The 17,767-nt window shown below is 46.7% G+C and overlaps 1 long non-coding RNA gene across 6 annotated transcripts in view; it reads right to left on the bottom strand.

Annotated features, from left to right (window-relative positions):
* LOC116661080 overlaps nt 1-17,767 on the bottom strand; it is a 261,277-nt gene that overhangs the window by 23,442 nt on the left and 220,068 nt on the right. For 5 of the 6 annotated variants that reach the window (XR_004316827.1, XR_004316825.1, XR_004316826.1 and 2 more), the window contains one exon: nt 17,057-17,136. This is a non-coding gene — a long non-coding RNA (uncharacterized LOC116661080). Of the gene's footprint in view, nt 1-16,337; nt 16,561-17,056; nt 17,137-17,767 lie in introns of those variants that run through there. The other variant, XR_004316828.1, reaches the window with a different exon arrangement.

Below are 17,767 nucleotides of genomic sequence, written 5' to 3'. Positions count from 1 at the left end.
TTGTATTGTTTTAAGCCACTAAATGTGTGGTAATCTTTACAACAGCAATATAAAACCAATACACCAGAATACGCAAAGAATTATTCCAACTCAATAATAAGACAAATAATCCAATATAAAAATGAACAAAAGATTTAAATAGATATTTCACCAAAGACAGTAAGTACAAGAAAAGATGCTCAACATCATCAGCAATTAGAGAAATAAAATCAATACTGTCATCCCTCTGTATCCATGGAGGACTGGTTCCAGGACCACTACAGATACCAAAATCTGAGAACACTCAAGTCCCTTATATGAAGTAGCACAGAACGGTTGGCCCTATGTGTCCAAGGATGCAGAACCTACAGATACAGAGGGCCAGCTGTGCCATAATGAGATGCTACTTTACACCCACTAGGATGGCTATAATTAAAAAGACATACAGTAACAAGTTTTGGCAAGGATGTGGAGAAACTGGAAAGCCATACATTGCTGATGGGAATGCAGAGTAGTGTAAAATAGCTTGGCACTTTCTTAAAATGTTTAATGTAGAGGATATAATAAATATAGAGTATGTAAATAAATGGCCAAGCAACCCCACTCCTAGGTGTCTACCCAGGAGAAATGAAGACATATGCTCACAGAAAGACTGTATGTGAATATTTGTGACGGCATTATTCTTTTTATTTTTTTGAATTGATGTATAGTTGATTTATAATATTGTGTTAGTCTGAGGTGTACAGCAAAATGATTCAGTTCTACATATATATACATATATTCTTTTTCAGATTCTTTTCTATTATAGGTTATTGCAAGATACTGAATATAGCTCCCTGTGCTCTACAATAGGTCCTTATTGCTTATCTATTTTATGTACAGTAGTGTGTATCTGTTAATCCCAGACTCCTAATTTATCCCTCCCCCTCCCTTGCCGCTTTGGTAATCATAAGTTTGTTTTCTATGTCTGTGAGTCTATTTCTGTTTTGTAAATAGGTTCATTTGTAAGATTTTTTTTTAGATTCCACATATTAGTGATATCATATGACATTTGTCTTAATCTGACTTACTTCACTTAGTATTATAATCCCTAGGTCCTTCCATATTGTTGTAAATGAAACATTATTTCATTCTTTCGTATGGCTTAGTAATATACCATTGTGTGTGTGTGTGTGTGTGTGTGTGTGTGTGTGTGTGTATACACACATCCCACATCTTCTTTATACAGTCATCTGTCGACGGACACTTAGGTTGCTTCTGTCTTGGCTATTGTAAGTAGCACCGCTAGGAACACTGGGGTGCCTGCATTTTTTTCGAATTAGAGTTTTTGTATTTTCTGGATATATGTCCAGGAATGGGGTTGCTGGATCATATGGTAAGTCTATTTTTAGTTTTTTAAGGAACTTCCGTGCTGTTTTTCATAGTGGCTGCACCAATTTACATTCCCACCAACAATGTGGGAGGGTTCCCTTTTCTCCACACCCTCCCACTACTCTTAATAGCCAGAAAGTAGAGATAACCCAAATGGTGAATGGATAAACAAAGCAAATAAGGATACTAATAATAAATAACGAAGGAAGAAGGTACTAACACATGCCTCAACGTGAACGAACTTCAGCAATATTACACTAAGTCAAAGAAGCCGGTCACAAAGGACCACATATTGTACGATTCTATTTAGATAAAATGTCCAGAGTAGGCAAATCTGTAGCAACAGAAAGTAGATTAGTGGTTGCCTAGAGCTGGGAGGAGGTGGGTGGGGGTTGGGAGAAGGATGGCTAAGAGTATAGGGTTTCTTTTATGGGGTAATAAAAATGTTCTAAAATTCGATTGTGGTGATAGTAGCACAACTCTGCCAATATACTAAAAATCACTGAATTGTACACTCAAAATGAGTGAAGTTTATGGCATGTGAATTATTCCTCAATAAAACTAAGGGGGAGGGCGAACGGGAGGAGAATTCTGCACCGCAGAGTCGTCAAACCCTGCCAACCGAGGGCTTCCTGGAGGCAAGGGCAGCTCATCAAACTCAGGAAACTGCTCTGAGAGCTCACATCCACGGAGAGCCAGCTGGGCCCCTCATTGTACTGATTAAATACAGAATTTGGCTTTATTTCAGGAGCCTATAGCATTGTACAAGTTTGGTCAGAGTGTTCCAGAGAGAGAGGAGTCTTTTGGAGGGAGCGCTTGCTGAGAGAGGTGAGATTGGGGAGTGAATTTGGCAAGAGGAAAGGTTGGCTCCGGTCCCCACGACTTCCAAGCAGAAAATAGGGCACAGGCAAATATATGCAGAGGACACGAGATAAATTATACAAAACCAGGGCAGTCTAGAGGATCCCCAGCCTCTGGGTGTAGCCACGTTAACTCCTGTCTGCAGTCTGGCCCCTGAGGGCACAGGGAGGAAAAGCCAGGGCTGGGCTCCGGGGCCAGGACGTGGGGCTGCAGCCGTGTAAAGAATGGGCATCATCCAAACAGGCAGGGAACTCAGGTGGGAACCAGCCTGTTCTAAAAGCAGGGCCTGGGCTGCCGCCTTCTGAGCACATGAAGCTCATCCTCATCCATCTCTCTCCACACCTGAGAGAGAGACGGTCCAATAACAAGCATCTTGATATATACGCGTCTACACTCTGCTTATGAGGATATCAGGCAAGAAAGACGCCCCTGGGGAATGCAGATGCTTTTTTCAAAGAGGAAACTCTGAGTAAATAGCTGAAATCTATCTTGAGGGAGATAATAGAAGTACTTTTTTAAATTGGGGGGAAAAAACCAATATTTTTCCCCAGAGCAGTCAAGCCCTTCCAGGTGTAGATCACGTTTCTCTGAATGGGCCTCCAAGCCAGATTTATCTTAGGTTCATGGGACAGGAAAGGAGGTGGATCTGCCTGGTCAGTGGTTTTAACACAAGCCAGGTTCAGGGGGGAGGGGAGGAGGGGACCTGGCCACCCCAACTCAGGCCTCCGATTTGCCCAACTTCGAAGTATCTCAGAGGGTGGCCCAAGGACACAGGCAGCTAGTGACCTCAGGGGCACCGGAAATTTCCGGACAAAGGTATGGCTTCTAAGTCTGTCTGCTGGGATCGCTATATGCTATCATTGCCTTAGCAAGGGACATTGGCCTCTTTGCCTGCATGAGTGTAAATACTAAATGTATTTACTTTACTGACCTATTTGTGTAAGAACTATCTTTGCTGAAACAGTCAATGAGATCATGAATATGGAAGCCTTTGTGAACCGAGAAGCACCGGGCAGGGGAGGAGGCAGGGGCAAGCACTAATTGAATGCATTCAGCTGCCAAGCTCTTGCCTTTGGCTAATTTTTAAATACTTATTTAAAGAAAGAAACTCATGAGGTAGGTATTTTCACTTCCATTTGGAGAAACAGACTTACCAGTTTAACATGGCATGTCCGACCCTGTCTATAGCTGGCAGTGCGGAATTTGAACCACAGGTCTATCTGATTCCAGGCTGGTCTCCAAGCTGGTCCCTTAGGCTGGCTGAGGATCCTGTTAGATGAAAAGCCCCCTTGGGGCCATGGCTGGAGCTCGAGTCGTTGTCTGGAGCCTCTGGTAAACCACAGGGCTGCCCGGGATGCACGAACACCCTCCACTATCACAGCAGTCCTCGTATCTCTGGCTTGTCATTTAGAAATCCCTTTGAGGGGGAGGGTATAGCTCAAGTGGCAGTGTGCATGCTTAGCATGCACAAGGTCCTGGGTTCAACTCCAGTACCTACATTGAAAAACCAAATAAATAAATAAACCTACGTCCCCCCGCAAAAAAAAAAAAAAAAAAAAAATAGAATGCTTAAAAAAAAGAAAAAAGAAATCCCTTTGACCTCTTCTTCCTGTGTTTCAGGGAGGGAGTCCCCCTAACTCTACTCAAATGGCTCCTTCCCCTGGAGAGGTGGGGGTGGGGTGGGGGGCTAGTTCTTGCCCACAGCTTAGCCATCATCTTTTTCAGTGGTGGCATATGCTTGCCCTGGCTTAGCACTTAACCTCTCTGAGCCTTAATCTCCAAATTGAAAGGCTGGACGAGGCTGATGATTTTCAAACTCATGTCACCACAACTCACAGTCAGAAATATATTTTCTCTGACAAGCCAGTTCACATGTAAATATTTCTTCTTTCCATAAAACAAAGCGTACCCATACTACATGTGCATGTGTATGTGCACTCTGCCATTTTTCTATTTTATTCTACTTTTTTCTTTTTTAAAAAAGTCCTGGTCACAGCCCATTAATGGGTTTGAATTTACTCCCCTAAAGGGGTCACAGCCCACAGTTTGGAAGGTCCCATTCCAGATGCTCTCTGATGACCATTCCAGCTGTGACACTTGAGGAATCCTCACCCAGCCTTCTCCTCCTCCAGAGGGGGGCCCTTCTGAGCAGATGAACTCCCGTGGCACCTGCCGAGGCTCTGCCCCTCTCTGCGTCCCCGGGATTGTCTCTCCTGGCAACCTATTTCATGTGCACACCTTCATGGATTCCCCAAGGTAAAACGACTCACTCAAGGCTGCACCACTAGTGTGGCTTTAAAGCTAGGACTTTAACTCGTACAACCTGACCACCTGTCCGGGGCTTTCCACACCACCAGCCGCCTCCTGAGACAGGCATCCTGGGGTCGGGCAGCACCCAGGCCTCCCAGGAAGAAGCCCTCCACCCACCTGCTTCCGTGACAGCAGAGGTCTTCCTGCCCTCCCTCATCCAGCATCTTCACCTTTTTGCTGCCTCTTAGCGCATGCTCCCATGTTTGTTTCTGCTGTCTGTTCGGGTACACCTGGTCGTGCATATGTTTGGGGATGAGGAACAGGTAAGGCAGTCCATTTTGATCTGTCTCGTCCTTGGGCTTATTTCTGAATTCTTAGTCCCCCGGGACCAGACACTCTACCTCATGCAGGTTTTAATTGGTCAAGCCAAATGTGTGTCTTTAAAGTTACATCTCTCTGGGTGGACCTTTGACTCTTCCTGTCAAAGCCTCCCCACCTTCCCTTGCCAATCTGTGACGTGGTAGCCAGGAGTCTCATGGGGACACCAGCTAGGGATGCTGGGAGCAGTAGGGAGGGTCTACGTCGTCCTGGCTGTGAATTCACAGGAACCCACCATGAATACTCTCTCTCAAAACTTACACGGCAGACATGAAGCTCTCACCCCAGAGGGGCCTCTGTGAGATTTCTAATGGCTATTAATTACTGTGTATGAGCTTAGTATCAAGGACAGGTGGAAAGTGATAGCCGGATGATGGCTGATGGATGCTAAACAATAGACAGTGGCTGTTAGATGGTAGGTAGCTATAGATGGTAGAGGATGAAAAGTAGCTGATAGATGGGAGCACAGCACTGATAATAGAGAGTAGCTGAGAGTGGATCGCAGATAACAAATGGAAGATACTGGATAATGGCTGACGATAATAGAAGCTGATAGTGGATAATAGTGGATCGTTGATAAGAGCAGCTAATAATGGATAATAGGAGCCGGGTGATAATAGTAGCTAATGGTGGCTAATAGTTGGTAAGTGCTAATAGTTTCTAATAGAGGGCAGTGCTAATAGCAGATAATAGCGGCTGGCTGTAGATCACAGCGGACAGCTCATAGGCAGTGGCCTGAAAGACCACTAAATACCCAACAGCGCATAGTTCCATACATTATTCTAAATGGCTTTAGGATTCACTTGGACATGCTTGTGTAAGCCTGTTCTGAAGTCTCTGTAACCCAAGCTGGGGGTGGGGTGGTCGGGGATGCTCGGGGATGCTCAGCCTAGTCATCACAAAACCTGGTTTCCTTCATGAACTAGCTGTGGGATCTTGGACCCAGCACACAACCCCTGTGACTCCTCACGTCTAAGGGAGGAGGGGCATCATGTTTCACTGCAGAAGGCAAAATGCGGGTAAATGATAAGGTAAGCACACTTGGACACTGAGCAGTGAGGTACAGAGTCAGATGGTCAGGTAAGCTGGCCAAGGCCCAGCTGCAGGTGGTCCCGGGTTTGTGGGCAAGAGGATGACTGTCTTCCATCCTCACAGTGAGCAGGTTCACGCCCAGGAGTGGGGACAGCACATGGCTGACAGGTTAACCCAACTGCTGGAGGGCCAAGGACGCCCTTCTCTGGCCGTTTCACCAATGCTTGCACTCTAAGCATTCTCCGAACACTGCCCAGTGGTTTGTGTCATTTTGCCAATGGCTTCCTCCATCATACTGCAAATAAAATCCAAAGACTTCATCAGGTCTCACAGGTCCTTTCCTGATCTGGTTCTCTCCGAAACTTCTGACCTCTGTTTACCTTCTTCCGCCCTCATTCCCATCAGCTCAGTGGCTGCTGACTGTTCCTCAAACAAGCCAAGCTCATTCCCATGGGGCCTTTGCCCTTGGTGTTCCCTCTTCCTAGAACGTTCTTGCCTCACATCCACATCCCTGAGCTGTGTGCATGGCCGGTTCCTCCGTGCCACCTCTCAGAGAAGCCTGCCCCACTTTGAGTCACTCTCCGTAACATCACCCTGTTTTATTTCCCCTGGAGCACTTAACCCCCATCTCAAATTAAATCCTCATCAATGTCTCTCTTCCCCCCTCATACGTAATTTCCCGAAAGTCAGGGCCCTTAGTGTCTCTTCACTGAAGTTTCCCAGCACCTAGGACAGTTCCTGGCACCTAGCAGTGTATCGGTATTTGTTGAAGGAATCAGTGAATGAAGAAAATGCCAACACAACTGCACCAAGATGGCAGCTTTGGGTCCGGACAGGCTGGGATTCTGAGACTGCTCCACTTCAAACTGGTGGTGAGATGTTGGACAAGGTACTCAACCTCTCCTATTATCTTTCATTTACTCCACTACAAACATCAAGATGATATTGACAATATTGAACTTGATCTGAGCCCTGTGCTCCCTCAGGTTGAGAAATCCCACCACCCTTTTGTGTTCCTAGCCACGACTAGCCTCAAAAGTCCACCCTGCTCTCTTACATTCTTAGATAAGACCCACCTCAGGCCTTCCTCAGGACCCCATAAGACCTGCTGATGGCTCCCTTGTTTACCTGCCTCTATAAAACCCCAGGCCGCCTTCCACTTCTTTGAGACACTCTTCATTAACGAGCATTCTCCCCTTTGCAAAGAGCCCTAATAAAATCATCTCCTTAATTGCCCAGTGCATTCTGTCTTTTGCAATATTTCTTCCCCTTGCAGAGTTAGCATGAGGATTAAATGGAATAACACGTGGGAAAGCTGTACTGCACAGCACCATCAGTGTCGTTTCCCCCAGCGGGATTTGAATTTTCTCCAGTGATGCTCTAGATTGAGGCAGTGTATTGGGCCACTCAGGTCAGAGAAAAATTAACCACAAAACAAATCCACAGTTACTTACTCCAACCGCCATTACCTCTGCTCCCAAGAAAAAGAGGAGAGCAAAATGCTTACCCTGTTTTATAGCTAGATACACATATATATCCATATATACACATTTCCAAATATTTTTCATATGTATATACAATAATAGGCATTAATATGCAAATGTAATATATAGCACATATTATAATATTAGGAACCATTTTGGTGTCAGCTATGTATTGGAGGACAGGCACCCTGTACCAATCATTATTAGTCCCACTTTGGGGGTCTTAGAGAAGATAAGGGATTTGTCCAGGGTCTTACAACTAAGTAGTAACATAGCTGGGAACTGAACCCAGGTCCAGCCGACTCCAAAACTCATGCACTTTTCCTCTACACCACTGTCTTGCTACCTGCCATTCATGACGTATTCTAAGTGCCTGCTCTGCACTTGTAAAGAGACTATAAAGGAGTGTTTGCCCTAAGAAAGCCCCTGATCTGCTTCCCGAGGCCAGACGGAGACTCTGGGAACCACGAGGAGACCACACAAGACAGATTTAGCCAGTGAAGCCTTGAGGGAGAGGTTCAGAGAAAATCAAGATCAGTGGGCACCAAGGAGCCTGGAAATGCACTGCTGTACGTGTGTGCTTGATAAACAGACTGGATGAACAAATGATTTAATTAAGGCTGAAGGGCCCCAATGGGATTTAATTTGGTCTGTAATTATTACTTGCCCCAACATCTCTGGTCCTTTCATTGCCATAAATATGGGAGTGAGGGGGGTCATTCTGACCTCAGTGGATTTCCCTCCTGTGTATTTTCCACTTGCCAACACCCCCGGAAGGCTGGATATGCCTTCCTGGGGAAAAGACCCTCAACTAAGAACCCAGATCCTTTTTGCAGGCATCACTGTTCCATCCCGTTCCCCACATGACTGTCTCCTCAGAGCCTCCCCCATTCTGCTGAAGATTTTTAAGTTATGGAAATTAAGGAACAGGCGTATTCCTCAATTCCCTGCATGGCATGATGGCCATTAACCAATTAATGGCTGGGCAGGTGCCAGCCAGCAGGGTAATTATTAGATGGTAATTGCCGTATCATTACAAGGTAAATATAGGGTCGGACTGTCATCCACCCTGAAGAGGGCAACTGGGAATTCATTTTATTCCTATTAAGCATAATTATTCCCCCATCTCTGGGAACCTGTGATTTCCAATATAATTATATAGTGTTTGCCAATTCCATCCACGAGGGATGGGGTTCAAAAGCAGACAATGAGGGGCAGCCTGGGGAGGTATGGGGCAGGGATCGAAGCTCACAACAGCATCAGGGTTTAGAAGCAAAATCAGCTGGCATATCTGAAGGCAAAGGGGCCCAGCCAGGGAAAGGAAAAGAGAAAGAAGTCTCATTGAGATTTAATAGAACCCCCTTCTCCGAATGTCTAGGAAACAAGCTATGCTGGTCTTTGTTACCTTCAGTATCCCATCCACTCATCCCGTCCATCCAAAGCTGATGAGGGAACACGGCCAAATGTCAGGTACTGCGCCCAGCCCTGGAGGTAGGGAGGAAGATGGCGCAGGAAACCTGTTTTTAAGAGGCCAGGTAGTGGCAGAGACGGTTTTCTTCACTTCTCATCTTACAGGTAGGGAAACTGAGGTCCCTGGTTGGCTACACATGCTCAGCTCTCGCCAAGAAATAGAATTAACAATCCAAAAAGCAGGAGGTCACCTACAATGCCAAAAAAAAGTGCAAATGGAGAACGTGTAATGCTTGCCGGGAGCTGTGCAGGTGTGACAATTGAGACATAAAGTTGATAAAGTGCCCGAGGTGCCGCAGGCTGAGACGGTGGAGGGCAGGTCTGCCAGGCGTGGAAGATGTGGCGCTCCAACCCGGTGCGATCTGGGAGATCCGGAGACGCCACTTTCCATGCTAATGTGGAATAACGCCATATATCACCTTTAAAGAGAACTTGACTGTAATAAACATTTACACCAAAACTATTCCCTATAAATCAAACAACAAATCCCCGGCCTCTCTGAGACATGCTTTGTGTCTGGGAGCCTCGCTATTAAATCAGGTATTATAATTTGCTTCAGAAACGTTTTGCCAAAAGGTTAAAATATACATACTCGTAGCTCATCCATCTCATGGGTTGGTAGGCAAGCCCTTTAGGTTTTATCATTCAAGCCTTCTTTTGATTTCCTGACTGGTTACCCTGTGGATCTCTGCTGGTTTCTCCTTACCCTCCAGGGCACTGGACTGGGAGGGATGGGTTGCTGGTTGAGGTAGAAGAGGAGGCATGGGGATTAACTAGATCAAAGGCTTTTGATTAAATCCTACCAGTGATGTAATAAAAAAAAATTTATAACAGCAACAAAAATATTACAATGATAGTTACATTCAAACCTACTACAGGCGAGGCACGAGGCACAGAGGTAGCATGAGGGATAAAGTGGAGAATCAGACAGACAGGGGTCCTGCCTTCATGGAATTTATGGGTGAGCAGTTTACGAGAACTTTTACATTTTGTGTCACATTTCATCTTTGCAACCTGGTAGAATTATCCCGGTTTTATTGATGAGGCCACGTGAACTGCTCTGCTTTCCACAGCTAGAAATGGGCAGAGCAGGGATTCCACTCAGGATGGGTCTGGTTTCAGAGCTCTTCCTACCTTCCCCACCCCCCACAGCCCTCTCCGTGTACAGGGGAGCCTACACGGTTCTCAGAACACTAAAAAAAAATCCCCCACCGCAGTCCCCAGGTGGCCCTGCAAGTGTGACGTGTTGTCTCCCGTCCACCCCGCCTGCCAATAACTGCTCTTCAATTGCGTTTATTATCTTTGCGGCACACGGTTACCGTAGCAGTAAATTTATACTCAACGATACGGTGCTCCTGTGATTTTCAACTACTAATGGAATTACTATTTTTGTTTGTTTTAAAGCCATAGCAATAAAATAGGCTCCCAACAATACTCTTGCAGTTTTTTATGTCTTTAAAATTTACTGGAAGTGATAACTGTAATAACGGAATGCCTGTAAACACGCAAATGGCCTTCTCGGAAAAGGGAGGGGCGGCTCTGGTTTCTACCATGGTGGGGCCCACAGAAAGCTGGATGGAAGGGAGCACAGAAAGAAAAGGTTGAGGATCAGTGTACCCTGGGAGGTTTAGAGAGGTCTATGAATCCAACCCTAGGTATCTGATGAGCCATCCCTTCTCCCTGGCAGGAGTATCCGAGAAGGTGATTGGTAAAGAGGCAGGAAGTGGATGTGCCAAGAGTTCTGACTACTCCGTGGAAAGGTGGGTGCGAACAATGTGGGCCACACCCCTTGTGCTTCCTATAGGCTGCACTCTAGTTCTAGTCCAAAGTTCAGGGTCAGGAGGGAGGGTAATAGCTCAGTGTAGAGCTCTTGCTTAGCATGCATGAGGTCCTGCGTTCAACCCCCAGTACCTCCACTAAAAAAATTTTTTTAAAAATTACAAAGTTCAGAGGCAAATTGGAGGACAAAGGCAGACAAAAGGAGAAACAGAGAGCGACCAAGATGGTAGACCTAATCTGAAACCCTCCCTGAGATTAAGATCATCTGAAATACAAGTTGTTTCAGAAAGATGTCCTTCCCAAGAATCTTGAACCACGGTTTTAAATTTTTGGCTGGAATGCTCACCATTTCGTGGGTTAAGACACAGCTTCAGAAGGGCCATGCCAAATTACAAGTGTGTCACCACTGGCATAATATATTCACATTCTGGAAGGGGTCGGCTTATCAATCTAGCTATCTCCAAAAGGGGCACGCTCATGGAGACTCCAGATGTTTTAAAGAAAACTTCATGGGAGGAGGGGCGGCTGGGGAGTGAAATAATGTAGAGACTGTTTCAGAGTCTAGAGAAGGTAGGAAGGCCTTGCCGGGCCACCAAAATGCAGGAGGAGAAAGACTAAAAGCCAGTAGGAGAAGAGAAAAGGGGACATGTTCAAAAAGGTGATGGAGGGAGGGGAAAGAGAGAAACAGCCTTCGACCAAGACAGAGGCTCTAAGCGCCCAGGAGTGGGAAAGGAAGTAGAGGCTGTAATCCTGGAGTACATTTGCGTGCAGGGGCCAGGATGGGCAAGGACATTTGATTGGAGAGCCTAGAATGGAAATCAGGGACCTGAAGAACTACAAGGAGGTATCCCCTCACACCGGTCAGAATGGCCATCATTAAAAAGTCCATAAATGATAAATGGTGGAGAGGGTGGGGAGAAGAAGGAACCCTTCTACACTGTTGATGGGAATGTAATCTGGTGCAATCACTATGGAAAACAGTACGGAGATTCCTTAAAAAAAACAAAAAATAGACTTACCATATGATTGAACAATCCCATTCCTGGGCATACATTCAGAGAAAACTCCAATTCGAAAAGATACATGCACCCCAATGTTCATAGCAGCACTATTTACAACAGCCAAGACATGGAAACAACCGAAATGTTCATCCATAGATGACTGGATAAAGGAGGTGTGCTAAAAATATACAATGGAATACTACTCGGCCATAAAAAAAGAATGAAATAATGCCATTTGCAGCAACATAGATGGACCTAGAGATTATCATTCTTAGTGAAGTAAGTCAGACAGAGAAAAACAAAAATCATATGATATCACTTATATGTGGAATCTTAAAAATGACACAAATGAACTTATTTACAAAACAGAAACAGATTCACAGACATAGAAAACAAACTTACAGTTATCAAAGGGGTAAGTGGGGGAGATATAAAGGAAAAGTTTGATATTAGTAGATATAAACTACTATGTACAGAATAGATAAACAACAGGTCCTACTGTACAGCACTATATTCAACAGCTTGTAATAACCTATAATGAAAAAGAATATATGTACATATATAGAGATATATAAAACTGAATCACTATGCTGTATACCAGAAATTAACACAACATTGTAAATCAAGTATACATCAATAAAAAATAAAAATAATTATAATTAAAAAGAAAAAAAAGCTAAGGCTTCAAGAAGATGCCCAAAGAAAGGTGAGTGCTCTGAAAAGGAATTTGCCCAGGAACCCAGAAGGGCATGAGGACTGAGAAGCCCAAAGTTCAAGGCACAAGAAGTGAGTCAGGCAGCCTGATTCATGTGGTCACCTGAGTCACATCAAATTAAGTGACCAGGTTGTGATTAGGGAACTTGCCACCAGTATATGTTCTATACCAGGATCTCCTTACTGATGGACCTAGCTCCGGATGCATGGATGCCCTGTTAGGAGATAAGACCAAAGTATTCGGGTGAGGAGGCAGAATTCACCCCATGAGGATCCTCGGCCTGGCACAGATATGGGGCATAAAGGAAGGAGCAGAGGGATGGGAGATCTACTTTCCAACCTCCCAGTCTTCTCCAACACGCACCCTGTGCAGACATGTGAGCAGGACACACACCCACCGCTGCCCCACGCCCGGCTACCCACAGCCTGCCCGCATTACCTTCACCCTCACCCCTCCGCCCTGCCTGGTCCTGAAATTATCCAAATCCATGGTTGTTTTACCAGCAAAATCCAAGCCTGTCTCTCTTCATCCCCACCACGGGGCTTCAGAGGGCGGGGAGGCAGCCAGGCTCAAAGCCTACTCTGGGAGCCCTGGGGGACCCCAGCTTAGCGTGCCAGGACCCAGCAGCACACACGCCGCCTCCTCTGACCCAGGGTTGGAGGACATCAAGTTTGATCGAGCGGAGCCTGATGTCTGAAGAGCAAGGCGTCCCGGCTGGAAGCTACTGGGCTGTCTGCTCCAAAGGGAAGATAGAGACACAGCAGGAAGCGATTCGGTGCAGGCTTCCAAAGAAAAGAAAGACACCCTGAGGCAACCCGGGGCCGTAGGGGTGCATGTCTGAGTACACCCTGGGGTACACGTTTGCATCTGCTACTGCGCTGAGTCAAGCCAGTAACAGCCTCTGCAGGTCCATGTGGAAAATTACCCATGGCCAAATTCAAGCCCTCCTCCCCTGTGCCGCCATTCAGCACATGTCTACGGCTCTCTCCAGATGGTCCAAGTCCCCACCAGGACTGCAGGACTACATTCTCTGCTTCCTCAAACCCCGTCCACTCTTTGAAAGCCTACCCCAAGCCCCCCACCCTCCATGGAGCCTTCTCTAAAGACCCCGGCCCGGGAAGAACGGTCCCCTGTTGAATTCATGCTGCCTGTCTCCATACAAGGCTCTTGTCACCGGCCCCCTCTTTGAGGCTGCTTCACTTTTCATGGAATGTAAGCTCCCTGAGGTCAAGGAAGACTGTGTCCTATACGGCTCTAGTGTCCCCTATCGCCCCCTCTAAGGACATGCTCAATAAAAACTTCCTTTTGAATCTATGTCCATAAGAACAGTGATCTCTTACAGGTTCTTATAGAGAAAGGCTGACCACAGTTCAGGTTCTGGCTCTTTCTGCGAGGTAAGCTCAGGCAATTGACTTAGCTTCTGTAAGCCTCCACTTCCTCATGGGCACAAGGAAGAAATTAAGTCCCATCTCATGGTGTTTTGAATCCAATGAAATAATGTGTGTTCAGGATTTAAAACAAAAATGGGCATGAAACAGATGCTTAAGCAGGGCTAGCCTGGTGCTACCAACCCCCCACGTTTGTTCAGTGCTTTTAGTTTAACACAGCTCTTTCCTGTACAACACCTGGCAGGACCCTCACAGCCCGCTCAGAGGTGTATCCTATTAGCATGTCTCTTTTATAGGTGAAGAAACTGAGGTCTGGGAATTTTATGTTACTCTAACCCAAGGTGACACCACTAGTGAATGCTAGAAATAGCCTTCTAATGGGGTCCATCTGACTTTAAAGTCCAGGCTGCCTGGCTAGGACCCCATGGCAAGGCGGCAGCACCTAGAGGTGGTGCCGGTTAAGGTCGGACTCAGGTCGGCGTGCAGTGAAGGAACATGGAGAGGCAGGCAGGGGCTGTGGTGGGACTCCAGCACCCCCTGGCAGGCAGTGTACAGGGCCAGCAGGACCCGGGCATGGCAGCATCTGCAGGGTTGGGTTTGCCTCCATCAGGATGCTGAGGAATTCAGCCTGTAGGCAGTCTCCATGGCGATGGCGAGGGAGCTGGCAACAAGCAGAGAACTCCTCCTGGCCCAGCCCTTCTTTTAGGGACAGAGAAACAAGATTCTCCAGGCATTTCTTGATCCCCAACCCACCCTACCCTCTGGAGTCCAAGTCCTCCTTAGAGCAGCACCATCACAAGACCATGGGGAGGGGGATAAAGTGAGTGAGGAACATTCAGAGGAGTCAAGAAAGTCTCCACTGCCCCAGTGTCTGCCCCACCATTATGAATGCCACCTGAAGAAATTTCTTGTAAGGCTTCAAAGAGGTGGGGGAGCCGTGGCAGGAAATTTGCATTGATGGACACCAGTTGTGTCAAGCATTGGGCTATATCCTCAAGGCCCATGAGCTCCTTTGATCTCACAACATCCCTAATGAGAAAGGTGTTAATATCTCCAGTTTACAGAGGAAGAAACTGAGGCTCAGCAAGGCTAAGCACAAGCCCGTGCTTCGCCCAGCCAAACTGTGAGCCCACACCTGCCTGACTCAAAATCAGTGACACTGACGGGGTCACACATCCACATTTTATCATCCAACTGTTTGGGGAACAGGGCCACGACTGCCGGTTGAGAGGAAGGCTGAGGAAATGGAACACAAATCAGAGCAGGACAGGTTCACAGATGGAAGATGGGGCATTGCTGGGGGATGGAACCAAAGCCAAAACTCAACTAAAGGATTCATGATCTAAAACCCCGTCCTTAAATCTAAAGCCTGTCCTTGTCTCTTCTGGCCCCCCAACTCTCCTCTCACAGCTCTTCTCCTGGGAATATGACAGGATGAAGGAGGAGCATGAGGTAGGTCTAGAATAAGTGGTGTCTGTGCCCTGGCACCCACCTGGAGAGGGCAGCTGGGGTGGGGTGGGTTGGGAAGGGGAAGACCTGCCCCCCCACCCCTACAGCCAAGCAGAGACTGTCCCCCGTCCTCCTGCGGACTTGTATTAAAACGAATCCAGGAAATAATTGCAGGATGGAGAGGATTTATTAAATTGGATACGTCCTGGCTGCAGCCTTCTTTGTAAGCCTTTGAGTGGTGTGTGTACTTTTTTTCATTAAGGCTGCATAATAAAATAATTGCATAATTAGTGAGGAATTTGTTTCCTTTCAAGGAAGAGTCTTTAATCCCCTGAAGAACACCTCCCCTCCCCCCAGGCTCTGCCTTTATGATGGCTGAGGAGGAAACAAGGGGGGAGGAAGGGGGCTACCCTTTCCATCAACAACAACTCCTAGAGATGAGAAATAAAGGTCACCACCCACCCCCACCCTACCTCCAAGCTTGCCCAACAGTCCCAGTGACTCACAGATGACTCTGCTGGCAGAACCACCCGGGGATCACTCTGTCCATCTTTTTTCTAGACCTAGATCCCTCCCTTGGCCCCTCCTAGTGTTTCCCAAATGCATGAGTCTCAAATTCTGCATCAAACATGGCTTCCCGGGCTCCAGTCCTGTATAATTCAGGAGAGTAGTGGAGTTGCAGTTTTCTACGCTGAGCATCACCCAGTGATGGTTATTCATACTAAAGTCTGATAGCCACTGGTCCATTTCTAACCCAAGGAGTGAGGGAGGCAGGACTTGGCACCGATGGGGAAAAGCCCAGGAAGAGTTGGGCACCCCCCTCATTCTCTCCATAACACGAGCAATTAGGAGATCCTTATTTATTATCAAGTCTAGCTAGTGTCCCTTCTGCTTGGTCCTCACTCTTTCCCATCTGTAAAATGGGCAGTTGTGCCAGATATTCTAAGATCCCTTCCAGCTCTGAGGTTCTTTGATTCAATGGCCTGTTATCAACCAGCTCCTTATGATCTACCATCTTCTGTGCTGATCTATTATCCCTTTCAGGTGTAGGCAGAAGGGACTCGATGATTCTGATGAAAGAAAAGAGATGTCAGGACAGTTTAATCCCAGAAAGGACTCTCCTCAGATTCCAAAACTAAAGCTCTGATCCCTAGTCAGACACAAACATCCCTGGGAAGGGTTACAGTTTAAGCTGTCACCAGCTTCTTTATTCTTAACAGCAGGTGTTAAGAGGAGGAGGATGGAGAGAAAAATATAAGACTGCTCAGCTCCGGAAGAGGTGGGAGGATGGAGAAATGGAGTGACATCAGTGGTCTGGGAGCCCAGTGTCCTGAATTCTAGTCCTAATGCTGCAACGTGTAACTGTGTGATGACAATGTTGGGTTTTGCCTGAGCCTGTGAGCCTGGAAAACAGTGAAGGTTAAGAAATCCCCCATCCTTTGTGTTTCAGGAAAACAGCTTGCTGTAAAAAAAAAAACCTCCCTTCCCTGTATGACTTAGAAAAGACTCACAGGCGCCCCCTTGCTTCCCTATGACAAGACCCTCCAAATTCCCTTTATGCCACGAATGATTCAGGGAACTGCTCATTCCCACTGACCTGCTGGAACTAAATGCTGCTTAGCCAAGTTTGGTTCTGCCTCGCTCTCTCCACCAGGCCCTGAACTTGGCCCACCGTCTTCCTGGGACAGCCGCTCCTGAGAACCACTCTCTGGTCTACCATCTCATTGGATCACCTTTCACCCCCCGTCCCTTTGTTTACTGCTCTCTATAAAAGGACCCCTGTTTGCCCCACATTTGCGGTGCTTGCAGATCTTATGGACAGATCATTCTCCCCTTATAATAGTCACTTTTTCTGCCTTGCAATCATTCTTTTGAAAGGCTCAAATCTCTCCTTCTTACCAAGTCCGGAATTGTTTTCATTTGACAATGACCACGGGCAAGTCAAGCCATTTCACTAGAGTTTTCGTTATCTGTCAAGTCTGAAAAACATGTCACAAAGTTATAAAAGCAAAGACATAACATATGTAAAAGTACTCTGTATGCCATAAGCAAATAAAATACAGTTCTAGTGGGGGATAAAGTCCTCCACCCTCAATTTCCCTCCCAGGACGTCCTCCAGCGCCCGGCCCCCTTACGCTCCACCCCCGCTCAGGCTTTCTCTGCCCTCAGCCCTCCGGACCATCCCAGACTCGCACCCAAGTTTCCCAGGGCAGTTCAGTTCTACAGTCTCAATCCAGAAAGCCACCCCTCCCTTCCCCAGGCACAGCCATCCCTCATTCATCACTCTCACATCCCACAGAGGGCTTTTATTTAACAACCAATTTATTTCCAATTTAACTAATCTGGGGATGGGCCTTCTCTCTCACACACAAACCGATGATGCCTGGGTCGTAAATAGACTTACAAACGGGTGTGCTGGATAATAGAAACTCTCATCACAGCAACATCAGGAGAGGGGGGTAGAGGAGGGAAGAGGGGGTCAGGAGATTGCACGGTGATGAAATATGCAAGCCCCCAAGGTAAACAATCCCTGCCACCCTCCCTCGTGGCCCTTGCGCTCAGTGCCGATGGCAATTATTTATTTATTTGTCTCACTGATTCCCCGGCTCA

Source organism: Camelus ferus, chromosome 33 (assembly GCF_009834535.1).
Source record: "Camelus ferus isolate YT-003-E chromosome 33, BCGSAC_Cfer_1.0, whole genome shotgun sequence".
Taxonomy (NCBI): Eukaryota; Metazoa; Chordata; class Mammalia; order Artiodactyla; family Camelidae; genus Camelus; species Camelus ferus.
This window is presented reverse-complemented; position numbering and strand designations above follow the sequence as displayed.